General features: G+C 45.2%; 1 protein-coding gene across 1 annotated transcript in view; it reads right to left on the bottom strand.

Moving 5' to 3' along the window:
* Window positions 1–15,839, bottom strand: part of HPSE2 (heparanase 2 (inactive)) — a 1,420,589-nt gene that overhangs the window by 1,339,689 nt on the left and 65,061 nt on the right. The gene's annotated exons all lie outside the window — the stretch shown is intronic.

The following is a 15,839-nucleotide window of genomic DNA, read 5'->3' as shown; positions in this document are numbered from 1 at the left end:
TGGGCTATTTTATGAAGTCTGGTTATAGCTGAATATACAGACGGTGCGTTATTAGGAATGAAAATGCAGCAACTAGATCTGATGACTCTACAAGCTCCGCCCCTATCGGCCAGTATGACGTCAAGGATGAGACGATTTTGGAGCACGACAAATCTCATAGCAGATTGTTCTTCAGTTAAGTTACCTAGAGCGGAAGTAGTCTCATTCACTACTGCTTCAAGGGTTCTGGTTAGCCTACGTATTAGCTTACTATTCTGGACAGGACCTATGAAGAAAAAGAAACCTTTATTGAAGTCTTGATACTGTTCTAATGTAGTTTCAGTTTGATCGACAATTGGGGACTCGATCTCCCTTCTATGTCTGACGTGTACTAGATGTGTATTTCTGTGATAATCGGATGGGGCTAGGAAAACTGGTAGCAGTAGGAAGGCAATGTAACATGTTCCATCCCAATCTAGGGGCAGACGTACATATGCGGTCTGACCACACACAAAATAAGAATGACGTGAGGCTTTGAAAGTAGATTTCCCACTGTCACTATACTCGACCACAGTAGTACAATCACTATGTCCTAGATGTACTGAACCATTCTTTCTAACACATAATTCGCCTTTCACTGGTAGAACTGTAATAGCAGGCAAATCTGGAGTAGTCTCGGACTGAACATTCAAAACCATGAAATTTGCGGAATAATTACCTAGGTCATATACTTCATTTTCTAGATCTAACCCTGTTCTATGGGAAAGTTCTTCCTTGTCTGGGAAACATGTTCTATTCAGAAGGGACATATCGTTTGAGGATGACGTTAACGTGGACCATGCTCCACACGAACCATTGTGTGAAAACGGATAGGGAAAGAGTGGCAGAACTCCCTTCGGTGTCTGGAAAGGGGGGAGTCGACCACACACCCAACAATTAGTGGCATTGCTGGTCTGGTGTGAATAGTGTAACATTCGGATGAAGGTATTATTGCGCATAGCAAGACGATAGGATAACTCGTGAGGAGGCAGTTCACTAAAAGTGTGCTCTACTGTAACATTAGAGGAAAAATGTACATGTGAAACGATAGGAAAACATAGATGTAAGGCATAACTTATGCAGGAAAACATAAGACTCAGAAATAACATGAATAATAGAGTAACAATGCATCGACTTCGAAGATTCTTACAATAACGTATTCTCTTAGAGTTTTCACTAACTCTCTCACTGTGTGGGTCTATCTCATACATGTCAGGAACCTGTCTAACCGTTTCACCCGAGAGGGACTTAGACAATTAAACTGGCTGACTTACTAGACCGTAATTTTTCTTTATACTCCTGCTGCGGAGTTTTCTCTAACAGGGGAAGTTTAGAGTCAGTATCTGGGCAGTCCTTGAGAACTGGGCAGTCTTTGAAAAAAGTTTTTGGAGGGAGTCCATGAAATCGCTTCACGTGACTGGAATGCAACCAGCCTTTTCGGCCCTCGACCTTGATCGCCGTTCTTGTTGTCATCAGAACGAGCTTTGGTTCTTTCCAGCGGGGCTCCAGCGGACTTGAACGATCAAAGTTCCTAATCAAAACGAGGTCGCCTGGTATGACCTCGTGCGGTTTCACTTGAGTGTTGTCTGGAAAAGCAGCGGCAACCTGTGAACGACAAGAGAGTAGTGCAGACATCAAGGAAGCCAGGTAATCTGTCAGCATATTACTGTCAACATCGGTAATTGTACGTGGTCTAGGTGTACCCCACATGTTTGGGGGACGGCCGAAAACTACCTCGAAAGGGGAGAGACCTGAACGGGAGTGTGCGACCATTCTCATGTAAAAAAGGGCGACTGGCAGTGCTACTATCCAATCTACGCCTTTCTCTGCGCATACCTTGGCAATGCGGATTTTCAGGGTCTGATTATGTCTCTCGACGAGGCCAGCTGCTTCAGGATGTCGTACACAGTGGAACTTCCATTGGTACCCTAACAGAAGGGATACTTGTTTCATGAGTTCGGATGAGAATGGCTGGCCGTTATCTGAATACACAACCCTAGGTAAACCATAGCGAGGGAAATACTCACGAACCAACTGCCTAGCAGTGGTCGCGGCAGTGTAATCTGGGACTGGATATGCTTCTGTCCATCTGGACAAAGCGCATACAACTACGAGGACATACTTGAAACCTCGGCATCGATCCATCTGAATATAATCCATCTGGAGGACTTCAAAAGGGTGGTCAGGAGGATGGAATCCACCTTGTTCCACCGGAACACCTTTACCTGGATTGAACTGACAACATATCATGCAGGTACGTACTTTCTGCTTGGCTGCTGCTCGTAAATGCTTGTTAAACCAGAGGTTCTGAATGCTGTCTAACATGGCTTTTTCTCCTAAGTGTGCTGGACTATGTGCGGTGTTAATAATGACTTGAACCATAGAGTCGGGGAGAAACCATGTGGCTTTTCCCTTCGTCAACCATCCTTGATCTGTCTGGACCCCTCCTTGTTCAGACCATTTCTTGATTTCATCTGGGGTAGCATGTGACTGTATATCTAGTACATCTTGTGTAGGGTCCTTAACTGTCATACAAGTCGTCTGATCTGGAACGTCTGTCTGTGTCGTGTTAACTGGAATGTCTGGAGTCTGAGCTGTAAGCTTGGCTGTTCGATCTGCCAGGTCGTTACCCTGGGAAATGATGTCAGTGACTTTCGTATGTGCTTTGCACTTCATGATAGCGATAGCTGTCGGTAAATGTATTGCGTCTAACAGAGCTTGAATGAGGGGGCCATGCTGAATCTTGGTTCCATGAGAAGTCATGAAACCTCTTTCTTGCCAGAGTACTCCAAAGTCGTGAACAACTCCGAATGCATAACGTGAATCTGTGTATATGTTTACTTTCAGGTTCTTGGCTCGTATGCAGGCTTGAGTCAGACAGGGTGTCAATACGATGTGTTTCTATAACTTCAGTTTCTGTAGTCACTGCATACGCGGCTACTAGTTCTCCTGTATTTGTTCTCATACATGAACCATCCACATAAAGTGTCAGGTCGGGGTCAGGTAATGCAATGTCGGTCAAGTCTTGTCTTGGCTTTGTCATGGTGTTAACAACTTCCACACAGTCATGTGTGGCAGGATTCGAAGTAACTGAAGGTAACAGTGTAGCGGAATTTAAAATGTTGCAGCGTCTGATTTCTATGTGTGGCTGAAACAGTGTCAGTTCATAACCTGTTAAACGTGCAATTGTCAAGTGCTGAGTCTGTGTTCGGTTCAAAAGAACTTCCACGGAGTGTGGAACTTGTACTGTCAGGGAGTGTCCTAACACTATGGAATCACTCTGTCTGATAGCTAGGGCTGTGGCTGCAACTGACTTGAGGCACGCAGGCAGAGCCTGGGCCACCGGATCTAATGTGCTAGAAAAATAAGCACAAGGCTTGTGTTGTCCTGCTTGATCTTGTGTAAGAACAGATAATGCAGTACCATCACGTTCAGTGACAAAAAGTGTAAAAGGCTTACTGTAGTTTGGTGTCGCTAGAACAGGTGCTTGGCATAAAGCTTTCTTTAACTCATTGAAAACAAGTGTATGTTCTTGGGTCCAGGGGAGGACAGTCAATGTGGCTGCCTCCTGTGTCGTTAACTGTATCAGTGGCTTGGCTAGATATGCGTACTGAGGAATCCATTGTCTGCAGTAAGAAGTGAGGCCGATAAAAGCTCGTACCTCCTTCTGAGTCTTGGGCTGTGGAAGATGTGCTATTAACTGGATACGGTCAGGTGTCAACTGCCTACCCCTCTTGGACAGTAAGTGTCCTAGGTAGACCACTTGCTGGACACAGAATTGCAATTTGGAAGGGGACACCTTGTGCCCCATCTCGGCCAGAAAATACAAGACTGTAAGTGACGCACGTTCGCAGTCACGTTCAGAACGGGCTGTGATCAATAGATCATCGACATGCTGGAGCAGGGCAGTGTCAGTTGGCATGTGAATATTGTCTAGTTGTCTTTTAAGTGCTTGACTGTAAATGCTAGGACTTTCTGTGAAACCTTGTGGAGCTCGTGTAAATTTATAGCTCCTTCCACTTAAACAGAATCCGAAAAGAAACTGGCTGTCTGGATGAATGGGGACACTAAAGAATGCGTTCTTGAGATCAATAACAGTAAAGAACGTAGCTTCGGAATCAATGGCAGTTAATAGGGAAGAAATATCTGGAACCACTGGGTACTGGGGTATGATACATTTATTAAGTTCTCGAAGGTCGATCACTAATCGATAAACTGGAGGTGCATTGGGATCAGTACGTTTCAGAATCGGAATGATAGGAGAATTACATACATTGGAGTCAGTTTCTACAACTACTCCTTGAGCAATGAGCTCGTCAATAATTTTGGATAAGGCTGCTACAGCCTCAGGTGGCAATTTGTACTGTCGGATTCGTGGCAATACAACACCTTGTTTCAGAGTGACACGATAGGGTGTAATGTGCATACAACCTACATCAGTTGGACCTTGCGCCCATAAATGCTGTGGTACATTCAATAATCTTGGATCAAAATCACGTAATACATAATGACCTTTAAAATCGCGCAAAAACAATCTCACTCCTTCTGGGGAACAGCATATAACTGCTCCTAATTCTTTCAGGGTCTTAATACCTAGTAAATTTTCTGGACATGATTTCGTAAGTAACAAGTCTGTAGTTTGGGACAATGGACCAACTTCTAGGGAAACTGGTTTCGATATTTCATTAACAATAGGCTTTCCTGAAAATCCAAGGGAAACATTTCTAGAGCCTGAGAGTGGAGCCCCTGGAACCTCGTCATGACTGATGGTAGTCCTACTTGCCCCTGTATCAATCAGAAACTTTCTGTCTTTCCCCAATACTTGACTGTGTACATAGGGACCCTCTTGATCTACAGGAATCTCGATGAGAGGCAAGCCAACCTCCCTCTCTAGGCTGTTTCATGAATACTTCCTGGATTCTCTCCTGTACGGACAAAATGATATATTCTGTCTAGATGTTCTTTCATGTCGGGCAGGGTGGCCAAAAAGTTGGCAACTCGCCTTAAACGTACTGAATATAATATCATGTGATCTTCGCCTGGAACTGAATCGTATATGCAGTCAGTAAGGTGTCGCTTGAGGTCTGCGTATGTAGCCACTTTTGGCGTACGCTGTAACGCCGCTTCTCTCGGCGTCAGTCGTCTTACTTGAGGCGGGGTGATAGGAGCACCTCCCCCCGCTCCTCCTGAACTGGAATCGTCAGTTAATACTGAACGTGCTGGTAAAGTGACTGGCAAAACGGGCACACTTAATGTGGGCTGGTCCGGGGGTACTGGCACATTAACGTGGTCCCCGGGACCAGTTACTGGAGGAACAGGAATTACATTATTAACAGGGTGCTGCGGGTGAGCAGGCGGAATAGGATTTGCATATTCTGGGACTGTATCGTCCAAGTAGGACGAAAGAAAAATTTCAGCTGCAGTCGGTTTATGACGTAGCTTAATCGGGACCAATGGTGGCGGTAAATTACAGGGTGCTTCCGGGGTTGCCTTCGGCAAGCCCTCGGCAAGAAGAGGATACATACCTTTAATTAGGGCATTTCTCTGTCTGTCTGATTGTTCTGTTCTAACTCGTTCACCTTCTTCTAGAAGTTCCCTTTCTTGGGCTTTTTCTGAGGATTCTCTACTTAATTCTGCTTTTCTGAATTCTTTTTCGGTTCTTCTATGAGATTCTTTGCGCCATAACTCGATGGCATCTTTCTGGGACTGTCTGGCTTTCTTTTTCCATAATGCTTCTTCTACTCGCATGATGCACTCGGCATCCCATGTACCTGATACAGGCCATCTGTATTTCTCTTCAAGATTCTTTGTATAATCTACCCATAAGTCTAGATATAATATGGCATCTAAGCCATGCTTGTGATACATAAAATGTCCAGGACTGTCCCTAGGAGGGACAGGAACTGCTTCTTCGAGTAACCCTTTTCTGGTTTTTATCTGACATAACTTTGAAAACAGAGGCATTTTTGAGTCGTACTTGAATTAAACACAATACACAATAATCACAGTAATGAAATGGCAAACAAATCACTCATACCACGACATAGAAATACATTAATAACAGTTCGAACAGAATACTACCTGATACACTGAAGAACATAACACTTGAATTTCTAATTACTGTATGCACTGCTAAAACAGTACAGAACATACCGGTCTCATAAAGAGACACGTCATACCGTATCCACCTAGATGGACACGTCGGACTGGATCTGCGTACCCAAACCCATCGGACCGGAGACAAACTAATGACCCCGTCTAGATACTCCCACAGCAACGGTACTCACCGGGAAGCAAAACTTGAAGGCCTCGGACTGGACTGGACTGCTACGACGTCTGGTTACTACGCATGCGCTTCGAACTTCGGGCTTCAGAAACAGGTGGGCCTCCGGATACCTCGGACCTTGCTCTCTCGGCTTGGGCTCTGGTCGGGACGAACCGCATTCCTCACCGCCTCGTCTGGATGCCGGACCGCAGTCTCCGTCTCCTCCGTGGGCCTGAGGGAGACTTGATGAAGCAGAAATATCTGCACGTGCACGGTAGAGTTCCGTCACGGCTGTAGAAGGGTCAGGGGGCCTGCGTTACATCGCCGGCGCGTGGGGAAGGGGCTCGCCCTATTCGGGCGCCATTATGTGGTAAATAAATAATTAATTACCGGTACTATTTTTGAATACATTAAATAAAACAGATAGCTCAATAAATAAGAGGCAGGATCCGGGGTATCTGAGTCAAACAGACTTTAATCAGGCATAAGGGAAGGGACAGGATCGGAACAGCCTGAAATAGAATGGCATGGGATGGCAGCTGCAACGTCTTATTAACAGTACATGATATATATAGTAAAACAGTACAATTACATTGAATACAGTAGGCGTAACAAGTGACAAACGTAAGATAAGAACAAATGGGCGTACAAAGAAGGCGTGCACAGGGCGTGCACGTAGACATGTGATGAGAACGTCACAGAAGTGTCATAAATGGGTGGATACATGGAGGGGGCTACCTGGGCAGCTGGAACCTTTAACCTAGTGGTGCGCGCAAACGGGCCATGACGTGTAACTAGGGAGAGCTGGGGGCTCTGACTTCTGCACTAGAAGAGGAGACTAAAGTCTGGGATGTCAGGACGACATGTACCTATATCATATCTGGTATCTGGTGTTTGGAGAACATGTTGATAGAATCTAAAAGTCATCAGGGCAAAGGCTACTTGACACTAAGGCTGGTGCATGCATATATTTTACGTGTATTGCGTGTGCTATGAATCCTCTATGGATATTAATACAGTAATTCTCTTGCATGGAGACAGAGAGACTAGACTATAGCTGGAGATGTTTATGCAGTTCGTTAGCTTAGGAATGTGAAGACGGAGAGCTGAACTGATAACTAGATTAGAAACCAAAAGGAGTTAGGTCCTTGCGGGATGAGGGCAGGCTGGACCATTCATGAATAAATGCAACAACAAAATGCCTGTGGACCTCTTATTTAGTAAACCGTAATCATTTAAATGTGGACCACACCAATAATTATTTTTGGTTGATCTGGTACCTCAATTTGTACCCTTGACTTTTTATTTTTGAAAGAATTTCATACGTGTATTCAAGCACAGATAAACAAATACACTGACATACCTAACTAACTCACTAAATGTATATACAAATTTCGTACAAAAAACAAAATTATATTCATTACATAAACAACACACATATTCGCAACAACAATACAACAATCTTTCACATTTCCATCATTAATGTCAATTAATGATTTTAAACCAATGATTCATCAAATGCCCAGGAACATTAGAAATTTGTTCACAAAGTCCTAAGTATATTTAATATGCTACTATGTTCCTGTTGATAAGCCGACGCGTTTCGAGTTGGGGCCTCCAAGGTTCCCAAACTCTCATCAGGGCCTTTTGATTAATCTGTGTGAGAAGTAAAATAATAAACACTATTTAGTAAAATCATACTGTTCGTCTAGCTCTTGTGCCATTTTTCAGTCATTGCCCAAAGTGTACCTGTAATTCGATTCGCTATGGGAGTGGTGTTCAGGGGCTTCTCGATTGGAAGGGCTGTCTCTCTTGGTTGTACCCTTGTCACTGTACCAGTGCGCCGCTATTTGTGGGGAGAGGAGATAATGAGCCTACCGTTGTGCAACTGTTAGATGTCAACAATGATATATGCTACAACTCTTTAGTCAAAAAGGCGTCCTACCTTGTCTTGATTTCTCGACTACTCGTGAAGGATTAATTATGTGGCAAACGTCGTGCATGTGATCTCCACCTACTCAATAGAGACATGTATTAAACTATGCCCAACCTGGTGACCAACCTCAAACGCTATGTGGCGGCTGTGTACTGAATTACGTTCCACACGCCTCATACCTTCGCACGGGTGTGCCTTCCCGGCCGCGTTATTTCTTTGATGTAGCCTTCATTCGTGGAAGGTCGGAAGACAGTGCTTGTACTGCCAGCGTCTCTGTGAAACAAATGGAGCCAGTAAGAGACTCACGCATTATGCCTGATTGTAACTGAAAATCAGGCATAATGCGTGAGTCTCTTACTGGCTCCATTTGTTTCACAGAGACGCAGCCCCTCCCGCATCCCTGACCCTTCGCTTACTTCTTGCCGCGCAGCGCGGTGCCCGGCCTGGCTCTGCCTGCCTGTCTGCCAAGAATATGTTATGCCTCTAGTTATCAGTTCAAATGCAACAACAAAATGCCTGTGGACCTCTTATTTAGTAAACCGTAATCATTTAAATGTGGACCACACCAATAATTATTTTTGGTTGATCTGGTACCTCACGCATTATGCCTGATTGTAACTGAAAATCAGTTACAATCAGGCATAATGCGTGAGTCTCTTACTGGCTCCATTTGTTTCACAGAGACGCTGGCAGTACAAGCACTGTCTTCCGACCTTCCACGAATGAAGGCTACATCAAAGAAATAACGCGGCCGGGAAGGCACACCCGTGCGAAGGTATGAGGCGTGTGGAACGTAATTCAGTACACAGCCGCCACATAGCGTTTGAGGTTGGTCACCAGGTTGGGCATAGTTTAATACATGTCTCTATTGAGTAGGTGGAGATCACATGCACGACGTTTGCCACATAATTAATCCTTCACGAGTAGTCGAGAAATCAAGACAAGGTAGGACGCCTTTTTGACTAAAGAGTTGTAGCATATATCATTGTTGACATCTAACAGTTGCACAACGGTAGGCTCATTATCTCCTCTCCCCACAAATAGCGGCGCACTGGTACAGTGACAAGGGTACAACCAAGAGAGACAGCCCTTCCAATCGAGAAGCCCCTGAACACCACTCCCATAGCGAATCGAATTACAGGTACACTTTGGGCAATGACTGAAAAATGGCACAAGAGCTAGACGAACAGTATGATTTTACTAAATAGTGTTTATTATTTTACTTCTCACACAGATTAATCAAAAGGCCCTGATGAGAGTTTGGGAACCTTGGAGGCCCCAACTCGAAACGCGTCGGCTTATCAACAGGAACATAGTAGCATATTAAATATACTTAGGACTTTGTGAACAAATTTCTAATGTTCCTGGGCATTTGATGAATCATTGGTTTAAAATCATTAATTGACATTAATGATGGAAATGTGAAAGATTGTTGTATTGTTGTTGCGAATATGTGTGTTGTTTATGTAATGAATATAATTTTGTTTTTTGTACGAAATTTGTATATACATTTAGTGAGTTAGTTAGGTATGTCAGTGTATTTGTTTATCTGTGCTTGAATACACGTATGAAATTCTTTCAAAAATAAAAAGTCAAGGGTACAAATTGAGGTACCAGATCAACCAAAAATAATTATTGGTGTGGTCCACATTTAAATGATTACGGTTTACTAAATAAGAGGTCCACAGGCATTTTGTTGTTGCATTTGAACTGATAACTAGAGGCATAACATATTCTTGGCAGACAGGCAGGCAGAGCCAGGCCGGGCACCGCGCTGCGCGGCAAGAAGTAAGCGAAGGGTCAGGGATGCGGGAGGGGCTGCATCGCTCCTCGGAGTGGGTTCAGGAGACTGGAGCTTAAATCTGGTGTTCAGGCCCTTTGAGGCCTAGAAACGGGGACAGTTCGATGAATTAACGTGCATAATGTAAAACGTGGGCAACATAGGCCTAGAAGCCTAATTCACGTTGCTTTCACGGGGACCGGATAACTGACATACTAACATTGGACACAACTATAATTGCGTCTTTAATCGATCATAGGGGGACATATATGCATATCGATCATGCACATATAACATAGGATGGGGAACACGTAGGCACACATGACAAGGCAAAATTCAATTTTCCTCAGAATGATGCAACACATACAAAGTGAGATACTTAGGGAACAGGAACACTGAATTAGTAACTGGTGTGCTGTTGCATGGGCCATACCCGGGCCCTCCCCAGAAAGGCCCGATAAACCCAGATGCCGCCAAACCTCACTACGTATCTAACCCTGGATCCTGATGAGGGCCAGCATATGAGATGGAGTAGGCTACAGATTTCAGTACTCCAGACTTTACCATGATGGATGCTTCGGCCCCCAAATTGGGAGCCCCTAAGTTGTTCATTAACATCCTCTTGAATACCCTCTCCTTTCCCTAGGGACCTTGCTGACTACCCTTCACACCACAGCTTGCCAGACCTCCACACAATGATGGTGCATCCTGAGCCACTGGATACTAGTTTAGTACTTAAGAGACCTTTCTGTTTGACTTCATGATCAAAGTAGCTAGCCATAACGTCCGAGGACTGAATGCACTAGCAAATGTCTCGCAGTACTAGCCATGCTGAAAGGCTGTGATCTTGCCCTTCTACAGAAAACCTATCTGCTGAAGAAGGACTGTGGGAGAATGTAATCCAAATGGTTCCCTTGCCAATACCTGCCATCCAGCCCCAACAATCAGGAGGGAGTGGCCATCCTAGTAGCCAACAAACTCAGGGGCCACTTCACAGTAAACCATGCTGAGATCCAAGGTTGGCTTCTTTCCTTGCAGGTTGTCCTGGGAGGCTATACCTTCACTTTGGCTACACCATATGACCCCAACCACTATCAGGATCAATTCATTACAGTAGCCAGTGGACAGATTATCGTTTCCTCAAAGACCTTCTCATGGTTGGGGGACTTCAATCTGGTACAACATCTACAATTTGATAGGTCCATCCAAACACCATGGCAATTGAGGTCTTTCTCACCCAAAGGCCAGTGGCTGCAAAACATAAGCCTCATTGGCATCTGACACTCCTTCCACCCCATGACTAAAACGTATGTCTTCTTATCTGCCTCCCATCAGACACAGGCCAGACTCGACTACTTCTCGCATCCTCACTGATGAAGGATGCAATCATGCAGACGGAGGTCAGAGTCTCGGTACTGTCACCGCATGCACTGATAGCAATCTCCTTTAAGATAACCCGAACCGCCATGCCCTCACCGCTGTGGAGACTAAACAACAAACTCCTCATATATGTTTCCATCAGAAAGGAGATTCGGGCAAACAGCAATATCTTCAACAAACCAACACTCCAGAGGTGCGAGCCTCGCTACTCTGAGATCCTCTAAAGCATGGATTAGAGGAACTATTATAACCATTGCTGCTCAATATTACCAAGAAAGGAAAGCAAAGCGAACAAGTCCCAACTCTCAAGAACCAGGTGGCAGCATTAGAAGAGGTGCATAGGCGAATAGGGGCAAGCAGGGTTTTCAGAGGGCTGAATCTGGTCAGGAAACAACTCAGGGCACTAGATGTGGATAGAGCTGAATACACACTTGTTGGTACCAAGCAAAATTCTCCCTCTTCAACATAGATGCCAAGCTTTTCACTGACTTGCTGGCTGCCCAGCTCTGCCTGCATATGCTAGGCCTCATTAACACAGACCAAACAGGGCTGATACCTGAGCGGACAACACAAAATGCCTTCTACACTTAATGACAAAATATCATGTATACACACACCTGCCATTCTGAGTATCAATTAATGCAGACAAGGCATTTGACCGGTTCCACTGGCCATTCCTGCTTCACATCTTGGACAGGCTGGGCATAGATCCCCGCTATAAGAAATGGATAGAGAGCAGCTACCACCAGCCAAACGCCTGGAAACAGGTCAAAAGCACCACATCTAGCAACTTCAATATCCATAGAGGAACGAGGCAGGACTGCCCGCTGTCTTGGCTACTCTTTGCTCTATACACGGAGTCTCTGGCTGAAAGGATTCAAGTACAACCACATATCACTGGTATCCTGATAGGAGGCCAAGAGCATAAGCTTGCACTATGTGTGAATGATGTCATGGTGACCCTAATGATGCACCGAACATCAGTCCACACTCTCCTTGGGTATTTGGAAGCATGAGGCCGTGTCGGGCTTCAAGGTCAACATCCAAAAGTCCAACATCCAGAACCTTTCCACCCTATTGAAGGCGGGTCTTACCTGGAGCAATCATACCACCTACCATGGGCTCAGAACTGGGTGCAGTACCTGGGCTTCAAGATCTGCCGCTCCTTAACATAAGCTGTCAAACGTAACTACTCAGACTCCCTGGCCACAGCCTGGATAGAACTACAGTCCTGGTGGAGCGGTGAGCTCTTGTGATCAGGGAAAATAACGGCTGTCAAAATGGCACTCCATCCTTAAATCTTATATGTAATGCAAACACAGCCACTGCGGCCACACCTCACACTCCACTGTCCTAGCCAAATTATATGTCACGGAGGGCTTCATCTGGTAGGGCAAGAAACCACAGATGGAGAAGTAGAGAACACAGTTAGCCTGGGCATTCCACATCTATACAACTACTATTTAGTGGCGCAGCTATATTGTATGGTGGAATGTTCGAGATCCCTCACAAAGAAGCATTGGTGCTTCATTGATCAATCAGTAGCCGGGATCCATATTTGGAAAATTCCATGGCTTCCCAAAAAATAGACCTCTGGGGCTATGTATATCCCCAGTAGTGAGAGCAACAGTGGAAGCCTGGTATTCAGTAATCAACAAAAAACAACTATCTTCATACCCATCTCCACTCACGCCGATCCTGGGCAACCTGACCACCAGCACACAAGGGTAGAGACTACTAGGCATGGATGGAGGTGAACTTTAAAAGACTAGAGGACCTGTTTGAACATAATGGACTCCAGTCATTTACCCAGCTGAAAATCTCTAATGGCCTCCCAGACAGCAAAGAATGGAGAAACTCAACAATAGTGCACTAGGCTATTGACCCATGTATCCGCCGCCACAGCAGTAGGCACCTGACATCGTTTGAGAAATGGATCATCACACGCTCAGAAAATAAGCAGCTCTTATCCGACATCTACGCCTTCCTGAACATGGCCTTGCTTCGGACCAAGTTGGCAGCACAAAGGTGATAGGAATCGGAGATGAACCACCCATTCACTAACTAAGAGTGATTGGACATCCTCTGGGGAAACCATACCTCCGCCCTCAGTGCATCTGTAAAGGAGACCCTCAAGATCAACCACTACTGGTGCTAGACTTCCATCAATGTGGTGATGCGAAGGGCTGGCTCTTCTGATAAATGCTGGCCTAAATGTGGCTAAAATGGGACATTAACTCATCTCCTTTGGTGCTGGCCTAAATTGAAACACTACTGAGACGAGGCCCTAAGGGACATTGATGACATCTGTGACACCAACCTCCCAAGTCTCTCCACCTTCATTTTGCTAGGCCTGTCTAGTGGACTGATGTACACTTTACGCTCCCTCAAAGGAAAGGTCATCACACTGGCCCTTTGTACAGACAAACAGGACCTTCTAACCAACTGGGGCAAAGGAAAAACTAAAGGTCTCTTGAGAACAGGTCAACAAGACCTGGGAGCCCTGCATATATTGAACATGTTCAGGGAGCTCACAAGTCGTTTATAGTTACGACATACCTGCTTCCAAGACCCCAAAGGCTTCACAATAGACTCGAATGTCACCAGGCGCTGAGACCTGAGAACTGACGCAACCGGCCACCTTCAACGCTCGTATGTGGAAACGTACATGAAGATATTCCATTACTCCCCCACACCCGGGCCAAGTTCCCTCCCCCATTTTTCCCCAATCCCAACCCCTACTCTCATCCACATCCCCAGCAACCTGCACTCACTCACCTCCTCACCGGCGTCCGGATTGCAGGTGAGCGACATTGTTAAATGTTAAAGTTCAATAAAAAAATATTTGAACCATAAACAGCAAATCTATTTCTTGGGGGAGACAAACCATATAGGTTCATGTCATGATTTTTCAGGTTACAGAGTTTCTATAGACTACGGCCTTCAGACCTGTCTATCTGACTACAGAAAGTATACATCCTGAGACTTCTGAAAATAGAGCTACCACATGTTATACACAGCCTGGTTCATACAGCAAACCTTTTCATTCAGGTTACTAGAGTTCCAAAAGCTATGGCACCAGAAAATCGTGACCTAAATATCATTGGACGAAAACATGGTATCCTAAATATAATTTTCGGAAAATCTTTTCTCACTGGAGATAATAAAGGAAAATCTACACCTAATGATGCAGTATAATTTCATAAATGATTTAGGTCAAGATATTTATGTCGCACAGTATTTTTGCTATCAATAGTCGGCTATACAAATTATGCCAATCTCAAAAACGTAGGTCTGGGACATTAAGCTACTCCTTAGATTTTACATATCTTATAGACTCAGGCAGTAGACCTTCTTTACAGATGTCTTATAACCTAATGCCATGGAGCTGCTTCTAGGTTATATGCGTTGGCTTTTAACAGAAAATATAGTTCTTAGGTAACATATGTTCTACAAGCTCAATCGCCTAGGCAGGTGCAGGAATGTTGCAACAAATCCTTCAGCGAGGATAGAGAATTTTTTCAGCCTCAGGAATCTGACAACAAAGCTGCCCTGTGAGATTTACAGATTTTTACAGGCACCTTATTAAGACAATAGAGCTGTCACTCAGGTTTGAGAACTTATAAGTTCAGGCATTTGTCAGAAAAACTCCCACCTTCTAATACATATGTTGAAAATTAGTACGTTTTGGTGAACATTATCTGCGCCATCTTGCCTCTTCCCCTGATGCCACACTTTTTTTCGTGCGCGCCCGCCATTTTTTTAAGATGCCCCGAGCAGAACGAACCCATTTGCATGCCGCTGGCCCCTGACATAGCCCTTCGCCTTCACTAAGCCTGCACGCTGACCACCCCCTGCTTGCACCTGCCTTGAGTCATAAACCCCTCTTCGGCGCTGCTCTGCCCCAGGCCCTCATCCTGTTCCCAGCGCGACACCTCCCTGCTTCCCTTTCATGATCTCCGGCCCTTAGATGCAAACCCCCTTTTCCCCGTGTGCCCGTTTTGTCTTCCCCGTTCCCAGGCCGACACCCAGCTCTGCCGATACCATTCCTTGCCCCTCCCCGTACAATAGAAAGCTTCCCCCATCAAAGGATCCCCGGGTTGATCAAAGCCCCCACTCCATGAGATCCGATCAAACCCCCCACATTCCGTGAATCGGCGGAATATCCGGCTGCGTGATACTCATCACCTGTTGTGACTAGGGTGGGGACTTCAACTGTAAATGTGTGTGGGAACGGGCCCAAAGGGGAGTTCCGGGAATGTCTTTTTCATACATCAAAGCTTTAACATGAATGTGTAATCTACAATAAAGTCATAAAACCGTGTATAAGAGGCCAGGCCTCAGAAATGTATCTAGAGCACCTCAGAACGATACCTTCTGTCCGTTTCGTTGTGTTCTCCTCCGGAGAGAATAAAAACCTTGTTTCCTGCTTTCCAGTCTCCAGCGCCTGCCTCTTCATT

The sequence above is a fragment of the Lissotriton helveticus genome, chromosome 5_1 (genome assembly GCF_964261635.1).
Source record: "Lissotriton helveticus chromosome 5_1, aLisHel1.1, whole genome shotgun sequence".
NCBI classification, from domain to species: Eukaryota; Metazoa; Chordata; class Amphibia; order Caudata; family Salamandridae; genus Lissotriton; species Lissotriton helveticus.
Note: the sequence above shows the minus strand (reverse complement) of the source record. Positions and strands in the feature narration are given on the sequence as shown.